Below are 10,790 nucleotides of genomic sequence, written 5' to 3'. Positions count from 1 at the left end.
CCTTCCATTTTAACTGAGAGCTTTGCTGGATAGAGCAGCCTTGGTTGTAGGCCTTCGCTTTTCATTACTTGGAATATTTCTTGCCATTCCCTTCTGGCTTGTAGTGTTTCTGTTGAGATGTTAGCTGCCAGCAGTGTTGGGGCTCCATTGTATGTTACTACCTCTTTCTCTCTTGCTGCCTTTAGGATTCTCTGTCTTCCATATTTGCCATTTTAATGATGAAGTGTCTTGGAGTGGGCCTCATTGGATTCCTCTTAAATGGAACGCTCTGTGCTTCTTGGACTTATGTGAATTTTTCTTTCCTCCAATTAGAGATGTTTACCATCATTACTTTTTCAGACAGGTTCTCTACCCCTTGATTCTCTTCTTTTCCTTCTGGTATCCCTATTATACGGATATTATTATGATTCTGGTTATTTTGCATTTCCCTGAACGCCTCTTCATTCTTTTTGAGTCTTTTTTCATTTTCTTGCTCTTTCTGGGAGCTGTTTTCTGCCTTATCCTCCAGTTCACTCATTTGTTCCTCTGTTTCATCTAGTCTGCTTTTGATTCCTTCTACTGTGTTCTTTAATTCAGAAATTGTGTTTTTCATTTCCTCTTGTCTTTTATTGATAGTTTCTATGTCCTTTTTCACCTTGATATAGTTTGCAATAAGTTCCCCATAGTTTCCCTGTAGTTTTTGTAATTCTCTCTGAGCTCACTGAGCTCATTGAGCTTTCTTAGAACTGTTGTTTGGATCTCAATATCGGGTAATTTACTTGCCTCTTTTTCTTTCAGTTCTTTTTCTGGGAATTCCTCTTTTTCCTTTGACTGGGTGGGGGGTATTTTTTTCTCTTTCCATTATTTGTGAGACTTTTATTTTCTGCTTCTGCTTCTTAAATTGATCTGTCTTGATTTCCTGACTTTGTGCTGTGAATTTCTATGGCAGGAGACCACTGCTTTTCCTTTCTTGATCTGCCTCTGATGATGTCAGATGATGTCCCTGTCTGACCTTAGGCTGTTTGAGACTTCCAGGAATATGCTGTCTGTGGCTGTCTCCTTCAACTGTTAATCTAGTCACTCTGCACTCAGCAGGCTGGCCATCTTAGACAGCTCAGGACAGGACAAAGTCCTTCCTGAAGGCAGGGTTATCAGGTCCTGTCACATTGCTACTGCTCAGAGGAGTGGTCTCTGCCTGAGCAAGATGGCTGGCTGCTATGGTATAGGGGATGAGTCAGCACCGGGATCCCGCCAGCTACTCTCTCCATTCTCTCTTCAAAGCCTCCCCCCCCCCAGTCTCTTCTCAGGGGTCTCTAGCCCACTCTAGCCTTTGCTGGAGACCAATGTAAGTGGCTGCAAATACAAATTTAAGCATTGGCCCTTTAAATGGTTCTTTGCATCTCCAGCCACCTGTCGCTGGCAGAGAGCAACCCTGCCGCTTTTTGCAGCTGGCTGTTTTCTGTGTAGTTTTTGGGCTCTGGCGCTGTGGGCTAGAGATCCCTGCTTTTGGCTTAGACCCTGCTCTTCCCAGGGGGATGCAAAGGGCTGTTTCAATATCCATCTGGCACTGCTGCCCATGGGTGCCCTGCCTGCCTTCTTGAGTCTCTACCACAGTCCTTACCAGTTGGGCTGTGCTAAAACTGATTCTTTTGTCTGTACAAGGTTATAGGCATCTCTCTCGCTATTGCTCAGTTGTATGTTCCAGGTGGTTTCTCCACAATTTAGTTGTAATTCCAGATTGGTCCTGGGAGGAGGTCAGTGTGACTTCTACTTACTCCTCTGCCATCTTGATTCCTATTTTCTAAGTTTCTGAATGCTCGTTTGACATGACGTTTTTAGATCTTGCTCCTTTTTTTTCTGTTTATATATTGTAGATGCCAATCTCTATCAGTTTGCTTTTGTTTGCTTTTCTTCCTAATTGTGTAATGAAATTTTTTCCTTTAATTAAGTTTTTCACTTGGTATCCTGGTATACCTTTGAATTGTTTTCATATTTTTAAATTTTATGTTACAAAGTTTTAACCTACAGAAAAGTTGTATAAATAAACAACCTTATGCGTTTCACCTAAGTTCATGGACATATTACAAAGTTTGCTCATGTATTCTCTCTCTCAATTGGTTATTTTTTGCTGAACCATTTGACAGTTACAAATATCATGACCTTCCACCACTCCTAAATTTCAGTATGTATCTTCCAAGGACAAGGACTTCTCACGTTTCCATAATACAATTATAAAGTGCAAATAATTTAATATTGATATAATGATATACTCTAATTAGTTCTAATGTTAATTTTACAAAACTTTCTTTTATAAGGTTTTATTCTAATCCCATATCCAATCCAGAGTCATTCAATGCATTTCATTGTCATATCTGATAAAGGTTTATGTGGTTCCCAGTGAGTACTTATGATCCAGAGAGTATGTTTTGTTGGTATTCTTACATAATATCCCCTATTTATGGATATTGGGTTATCTAGATTGGCTCTTTGTGACTCTCATATATATTTTCCCTCTCCCTGCTTCATCCTTCCTTCCTTCCTTCCTTCCTTCCTTCCTTCCTTCCTTCCTTCCTTCCTTTCTTCCTTCATTCCTTCCTTCCTTCCTTCCTTCCTTCCTCTCTGTCTCTTTCTTCCTTCCTTTCCTTTCCCTGTTTCTTTTCCTTTCTTTCTTTTCCTTATGTAAGGTACATAAGTCCTTATATATTTATTCTCTCACACTAAAAATATAATCATTTTTCTGGTTACTTAAACTTACAACCTTGGGTAGTGATTTTATTCACTTCAGTATATTTCATTTACACCTTAAGTAGTATGACAAAAAGCATATATACTGTTCTTACAGGAGCTGTATTTAGGATGGAGATGACATAGCTGGAAACAATATTATCTAGTGTATTATATATGTTCTGAATAGCCAGGCCTGGAGCAATGGTGTAGTTGAAACTTGTGTCACATGCATGGCAAACAGGGGAGAACTGAAAACTCAAAGAAAATTTGTGGTGTCAGAAGAAGAGAATGTATGATGGAAAGTTAAAAATGCCCACTGTGAGGCTTCATTTGTTTGGGCATGCACATGCCAAAGATTACTAAAAATGTAACTTTTCTTTAGTCCTACTCATTTTTTTATCTGAGAGTTGGCTTTCATTTGATTTAGACTGTGTTTCTTTTAGACAACGATTATATCACTCATATTTTTTATCCCTAGTACATAGATAATGCCTAGCTATAACAATGAATTGCTTTCATTTGTTAATCATGTCCCCAGTCATGTGATATTTACTTTATTGCCTTTTTAAGCAGTTATATGAATATTTTATGTACCAAAGCAGCTAATTGTTTTTTCAGACTATAGAATTTCTATACTCAGAATTCAAATGCTAATGCTCCTTTATTTTCATGTTTATAATGCAAATATATTTGCTATACTAAAAAAGGGGGCTGTAAATATGCATAAACCTTTTCCATTCAAAAACTGTCCCTCTGTATCAGTGAATCTGCAATATATAGCAAGTGATAGAAAAATCCAATAGAAATACATTTCTCCTGAAAATTTAATAAGCTTTTAATAGATTTTCATATGGTCAATTCCATATTCGAATACCTATGTCCAAAACTTTTGGCTTGAAACATGTTTCTGAAATTTAAATGTGCATATGAATCATTTGGGAATCTTGTTAAAATGAAGATTCTTATTAAGTAGGACAGAGAGAAGCTTGAAATTTTATAATTTTTTAAATTTATTTATTGTTCAAATACATTTGTCCCCACCTTCCTGCCACAACTTTCCCCTACTCCCCTCCCCAACCTCCCTCACTCAATCTTTCTCCACTTTGGCTTTGTCCATGGGTCCTTTATACATCTTCCTTGACTTGACCTTTCTCTTCCCCTTCTTTTTCCCCTCCACCACCTCCCTCCTTCCTTCTTGATTCTGTTGGTTTCTTTTTTCTTTCAATGTTACTGGTTATATTTTCCTTGCTTTTTTATTTTGTTGGATAGTTCCAGTTATAGGTGAGATCATATGGCATTTGTTTTTCACCTCCTGCCTTATTTCACTTAGCATAATGCTCTCTAGTTCCATCATCCATGCTGTAGCGAAAAATAGTAGTTCTTTCTTTCTTTCTGCTGCATAGTATTCCATTGCGTATATGTACCATAGTTTTTTGATCCACCCATTTACTGAAGGGGTTAGATTGCTTCCAACACTAGGCTATTATAAATTGTGCTATTATGAACATTGGGGTGCATAGGTTCTTTTGAATTGGTGTTTTGGGATTCTTAGAGTATAATCTCAGCAGTGGAATCGCAGTCAAAAGGCAGTTCCATTTTTCGCTTTTTGAGGAAATCCCAAACTGTTTTCCGCAGTGGCTGCACCAGTCTGCATTCCGACCAACAGTGTACTAGGGTTCCCTTTCCCGACAGCATCACCAGCAGTTGTTCTTTGTTGATCTGTTTATGATGTTCATTCTGATCCATGTGAAGTGGTATCTCATTATGGTTTTAATTTGTATTTCCCTGATCACTAGTGATCCTGAGCATCCTTTCATATATCTCTGGGCCTTCAGTATCTCTTCCTTGGAGAAGTGTTTGTTCAGGTCCTTTGCCCATCTTTAACAGGATTGTTTGTCTTCTTGGAGTGGAGTCCTGTGAATTCTTTTTATATTTTGGAAATCAAACCCTTGTCTGAGGGATCATTGGCAAATATATTTTCCCATATGGTTTGCTCCTTTTTCATTTGCTGATGTTTTCTTTAGCCAAGCAGAAGCTTCTTATTTTGATGAGATCCCACTTTTTATTATTTCCTTTATGTCCCCTGCTTTAGGGGACATATCCGTGAAAATGTCGCTGCATGGGATATCTGAGCGTTTCCTGCCTATGCTCTCCTCTAGGACTTTTATGGTGTCACGACTTATAATTAAATCTTTTATCCATCTTGAATTTATTTTTGTGTATGGTGTAAGTTGGTGATCAACTTTCAATTTTTTGCATGTAGCTGTCCAACTCTCTCAACAGCATTTATTGAAGAGGTTGTTTTTACCCCAATTTATGCTTCTGTCCTCTTTGTCAAATATTAATTGGCCATAGAAACATGGGTTTATTTCTGGGCTTCCTATTCTGTTCCACTGATCTATGTGGCTGTTCTTGTGCCAGTACCAGACTGCTTTGTTTACAGTGGCCTTGTAATATAGTTTTATGTCTGATATTGTGATCCCACCTGCTATGTTTTTCTTTCTCAAAATTGCTGGAGCTATTCGGGATCATTTATGGTTCCATATAAGTTTTTGAAATGTCTGTTTTATGTCTGTGAAATATGTCATTCGTATTTTAATAGGGATTGCATTAAATCTATAAATTGCTTTGGGTAGTGTGGACATTTTGATGATAATTCTTCCAATCCATGAACACAGGATATGCCTCCATTTAGTTGTGTCTTCCTTAATTTCTTTCTTTAGTGTTGTACGGTTTTCTGCATTCAGGTCTTTAACCTCTTTGGTTAAATTTATTCCTCAGAGCTTGATTTTTCTTGTTGCTGTAGCAAAAGGGATTTTTTTTCCTGATTTCTGCTTTTGATATTTCATTGTTGGTGTACAAAAATGCCTTCAATTTCTGAATTTAACTTTGTATCATGCTGTTTCACCAAATTCACTTATTAGGTCAAGTAGTTTTTTGTGGAGTTGATAGGGTTTTCTGTGTACACTGTCATGTCATCTGCAAACAATTACAGTTTTACTTCTTCCTTTCCTATTTGGATAGTTTTATTTCTTTTTTTTAAATTTAATTTTATTTTCTCAAATACATTTGTCTCTGCCAACCCCCCACCACTTTCCCTTGCCTCCTCCCTTCTTCCCTCCCTCAGCTCTTCCCCTTTGGTTTTGTCCATGAGTCCTTGCTATATGTTCCTTGACTTTCCCCTTCCATTCCTTGTCCCCTCCCCCACTCCCTCCTTCCCTCTTGTCTCTGTTGATTTCTTTTCCTTTCAGTGTTGCTGGTCTTATTTTCCTTGCATCTTTGTATTGTTGGTTAGGTTCCGCTTATAGGTGAGATCATATGGTATTTGTCTTTCGCCCCCTGGCTTATTTTGCTTCGCATAATGCTCTCCAGTTCCATCCATGCTGTCGCAAAGTTTAGTAGTTCTTTTTTTCTTTCTGCTGCGTAGTATTCCATTGTGTATATGTACCATAATTTTTTGATACACATAACTGTGTAGGATATATTTCAAGATCCCAGTGGATACATGAAATGGTTGATGATATCAAATATCATCATATACTATATTTTTCCTATACCTATGGTAAAGTTTAGTGTATAAATTAGGCATTGTAAGAGATGGATAACAATAAAATAGAACAGTTATAACAATAAAACAATATTTATTTGTATATAAGCACTGTGATACAGTTAGGATCAATTTGATAATTGAGTGGGTTACTGAATGACGAAGAGGAAAGAAGCATATACAGCATGAGTATGCTGGGCTACGGGATGATTCATGTTTAAGACAGGACAGAGTGGGAAAACAGGATATGTGAGACTTTATCATGCTACTCAGAAAGGCATACAGTTTCAAACTTATGAATTGTTTACTTCTGGGGTTTTCCATCTAATACTTTTGGATTATACTCGGTTGTGAGTAACTGAAACCAGGGAAAGCAAAAATGCAGATAAGAGGACTATTGTATCTTGCGAACAAAGAGTCCAGAGACAAACTAGTTCTAAGGATGGTTAATTCAGTGGTTCAACATCATTTAGGAACCAGGTTCTCTCTCTCGTTCCACTGTGCCATCCTCTGTCAGCCTATACTCTTAAGCTACTGTCCCTTAGTCCCAAGATGTTTGCTTTAGATTCAGATGTCTCTTGCACAAAATATTCAGAGACAGAAAAGATCTGTACCTTTTATATGTAACTTTTAAGGAGGACTCATTTCCAGGAAGCCTCTAAGCATAATCTCTTAAACATCTGTTAAAATTTCATTACTTATCTTGACAAAGTGAACACAATTTCATGACTGGCTTAGAATATTCAAGCGTTTTAATATTTTATTTGCAATATTAATCTCTAGTGACTGGGTAATGGGCTCTGCTTGTTCTGATGCACAGGGACACTGTTATCCAGAGCAAGAAAAAAGGAATGAAATGAATGGATATTGCATTATAGTTCTACACAATGTAAAAATATCCTGGTATGTCCAACTAGTTGTCCACTGCATGTGGAAGGAGAGACTCAGGAACAGATCTATACTGGTAGAATAGATAGTGACTGAAAAGTTAATTTCTTTGTCAAGAACTTGGAAATTAAAAAAAAATAGCAAATTGAAAAGTAGATATGGAGGATGGGTATGTGAATGGCAATTCTGGAAAAGTACAGTGTGACAATATTTGTATTTTATGTAATACTTGGCAGAGGTAATCTTTGCAGAAGGGGCTCTTAATAATTAGTTATATAAGATTACTCATCTAGTGGATAATACTCATCTTTCTTTACATGTATGGGTTTTCTGCTAAGGATGATTTAGCCACTGCCACTAAATATGTGTCCAGCTTATTTTGGGGAAGGATATGCTTTCAATTACTGCAATGCTTCCTTGAGTAGTATCATTCATGAAATTGTAGAATGAGTTATCAACAGTCTTATTTTTCTATATACATCTTTAAACAAATTTTTTTTATTCTCAACTGAGGACATTTTTAAAAATTTTCTTTTAGAGAGGAGGGGAGAGAGAGGGAAAAAAACAAACATTGATGTGAGAGAGAAACACTGATTGCTTTCTCCTACACAGGCTGATTGGAGATCAAACCCACAACCTCGTTACGTGTCTTGATTGGGAATCAAACCTGTGACCTTCTGGTCTACGGGATGATGCTCCAACCAGCTGAGCCATACCACCCAGGGCTCTATACACATCTTGTTTAAATAGGATCACATTTTATGACAATGGGCCCACAGTTGCAGTTTTCACTAGTCTTTACCACATGCCTCAACCAGAAGCAGCTGGCTTGACAGAACAGTGAAATGGCCTGCCAAAACCTGTTATAGTGAAAACAAAGAGAAAAGATCTTGTGAGAGAATAGTATTCCTATAGGATGAGATGTATATGTTAAACCGGCAGCCAATGCCAATTTAGGCTCCATAAGTGGGATCTATAAATCTGAGAGTCAAGACATAGAAGTAGAAGTGGCTTCTCTTGCAATGACTCATTATACACTAGAATAATTTTTGCTTTCTGCCCCCAAGAGTTTGGTTCAATGATTTGGAAGATCATAGTGCTTAAGAGAAGTATGTTTCACAAGAAAGCAATATGTTCCCAGTAAGTTGTAGACTAAGACTATTTCTTGAATATTTTAGGTTTCTCATGCTGCTCAAATATCAGGTAGAGAAGGTTAAATGTCACTATACTACCTTATATAATTTATCACAATTACCAGGAGGAAATTAGATTGTTGTTACAGAATAGAGGATAAAAAGGACTATCATTGGGGTATCACTTCATACTTGCTTCCTTACTTAACATTCCTTGGAAATTATGCTAACCCATATGGCCACCAATAACTCAGAATTTATGGGAAATAATATATGAGTTACTTCACCAGATCCAAACCTTGTCTAGCTTAAGGGGCTGACAGAGGGTAACAGAGGGTAGCAGAGTTGCTATGATTATCAGCATAGGCTTTGTGACTTGCTACAGGAGTGAAGAGTGTAGCAGATGCAATTTATGCTATTAGTTGACATTTTTCCCTGCATATTTGTGTGGCTGTATTATCTGAAGAACACCAGTTGTGGTCAAGATTTTAGATTTATAATTAACAATTGGACATTTAGCAATCTCAAGATTCCAATGGATTTCTGTAGGGATCCTGACTGATTTGTCTGCCTTAAAGAATCTAATCTCTTCCCATGCATTTATTTTTCAGCTGCATGCATGAAGGGTAGATCTCTAGCTCTAATTGTCATGAGCTCCAAATGTTGATATTCCATTGCCTATTTCTTATATTTAACATTTATTATCTTACTGTTTTTCTACCCCACCCCCCATACTTGGCATTCTCACTGAACCAATCAACTAAGCTTGGTAAACTATCTAGATTACTTGTTCTCTTTTCACTTTAATACCCAAGGCAGTTGTCCTGTTGATTCGATATTACAAATAGTTCTTCATTCTATCCTATTCTCAAAATCAAAATCACCTTATTTTATCTGTATGAGTTATAAAATTTTGGGCCTCAGCTTCCACATGGAGTCAAGTTTGAAGAAACAGCAGTCCAAAAGAAAACTAAATCAAAAGAAATTCTAATCTTCAATCTAATCCATCTCTTAGAAAATGCCCAGAGGGAGGAAGTGCATTACTAATACCCAGCGATTGTATTTTAAAGCTCCACATCCCATCTTTGCCTTTTGTTCTACCATCCATGAGGATGACAGCTGCTTCTCTCAAATGCTGCATCATTTCACAAGGCTTAACTCTAATATATCTTTTTCTAGGGCTTATTTATCCTTTGTCCATTAAAAAACATTTAAAAACTCCAGCTTTTTCTGTAGAGATAGTCCTTTTCCTTATTATGCTGATTTCCTGCCGAAGGCCTTCATGCTACTATGCAGTCAGACACCGTCTCTTCCTAAAAAGTTAGAGGAAAAAAGGAGAAATCAGGGAAGTAGATCAGATTAGAGAAGGTGTTAGTGTGATAAGACTCCTACATTCGCCTCTGGAGAACTAATGAAGGGCAACATACGTTTTCCTGCTATTTGGAAGATACTGTTATTCCCCAACCATCAGCATTCAGTCATTCCCCACAGAGGTCCTGCCTGCTCCTTTCTACTGGGTTAAATGAAATAATTTTGTTATCCATAGGGATACCACCCAAATCTGACTGTATTCTTCGAGACACCTGCTAGTACGCTGATCAGCTAACATACCAGAATTTTGATTTAATAGGTCTCATTTATTGAGTTACTTTTTTCCTAATGATTCAGTTAGCAAGCAGTGTGCCTCTGCCACAACAGCTATAAATGTAGACCATCTCTATGGGCTTGCTGATGTCTGGCAAGGGCCGGAGTGAAATTTGTGATCATTGTCATCCAGCTTGTGACCTCCCCAGCCACATTAGAAGGAAAATTATTAGGCTCACTCCTCAAACTTGTTGTAGTTGGTTTTGGGAGGTTTTCCTGGCAGAGAATGGAAAAACTGATGCAGTAGACCAAATGTTTGTGTCCTCTCTGAGTTCATAAGTTGAAATCGTAACCTCCAATGATGAGATCAGAAAGTAGACCTTTGTGAGGTAATTAGGTCATGAATGTGTAGCCCTTATGAATGGGATAAGTGCCTTTAAAAAAGGTCTCCAGAGAGCTCTACTGCTCTTTTTCTACCATGTGAGGAAAAGTTAGCAGTCTACAGTCTGGAAGAGAGTTTGTCCAGCACTTGAGCATGCTGGCACTCTGATCTTAGACTTTGAGCCTCCAGAACTGTTAGAAATAAGTTTCTGTTGTTTATGAGCCATTTGGTTGATAGTACTTTGGTATACCAGCTTGAAAGGACTAAGACACCTAACTCTCTATATGAGGACTTATGTCAAGGGAGGAAGCATGCTTGTAGCACTTCATGTATTCTATTTCCATTCTTTTTTTAAAAAAATAATATTTTTCTTCTTTTTTCTTTTTTTCTTGTTTTTAGATTTTACTTATTTATTTTTTAGAGTGAGGTGAAGGGAGGGAGGAAGAGAGGAAGAGAAGCATCAATGTGTAGTTGCCTCTCATGTGCCCCCTACTGGGGAGTTGCAGGCATGTGCCCTGACTTGGAATCAAACTGGTGACCTTTTGGTTCC

The sequence above is a fragment of the Pteronotus mesoamericanus genome, unplaced genomic scaffold, assembly GCF_021234165.1.
Source record: "Pteronotus mesoamericanus isolate MK-2021 breed Mesoamerican mustached bat unplaced genomic scaffold, CSHL_Meso_final scaffold_85, whole genome shotgun sequence".
In the NCBI taxonomy this organism is placed as follows: domain Eukaryota; kingdom Metazoa; phylum Chordata; class Mammalia; order Chiroptera; family Mormoopidae; genus Pteronotus; species Pteronotus mesoamericanus.
Note: the sequence above shows the minus strand (reverse complement) of the source record.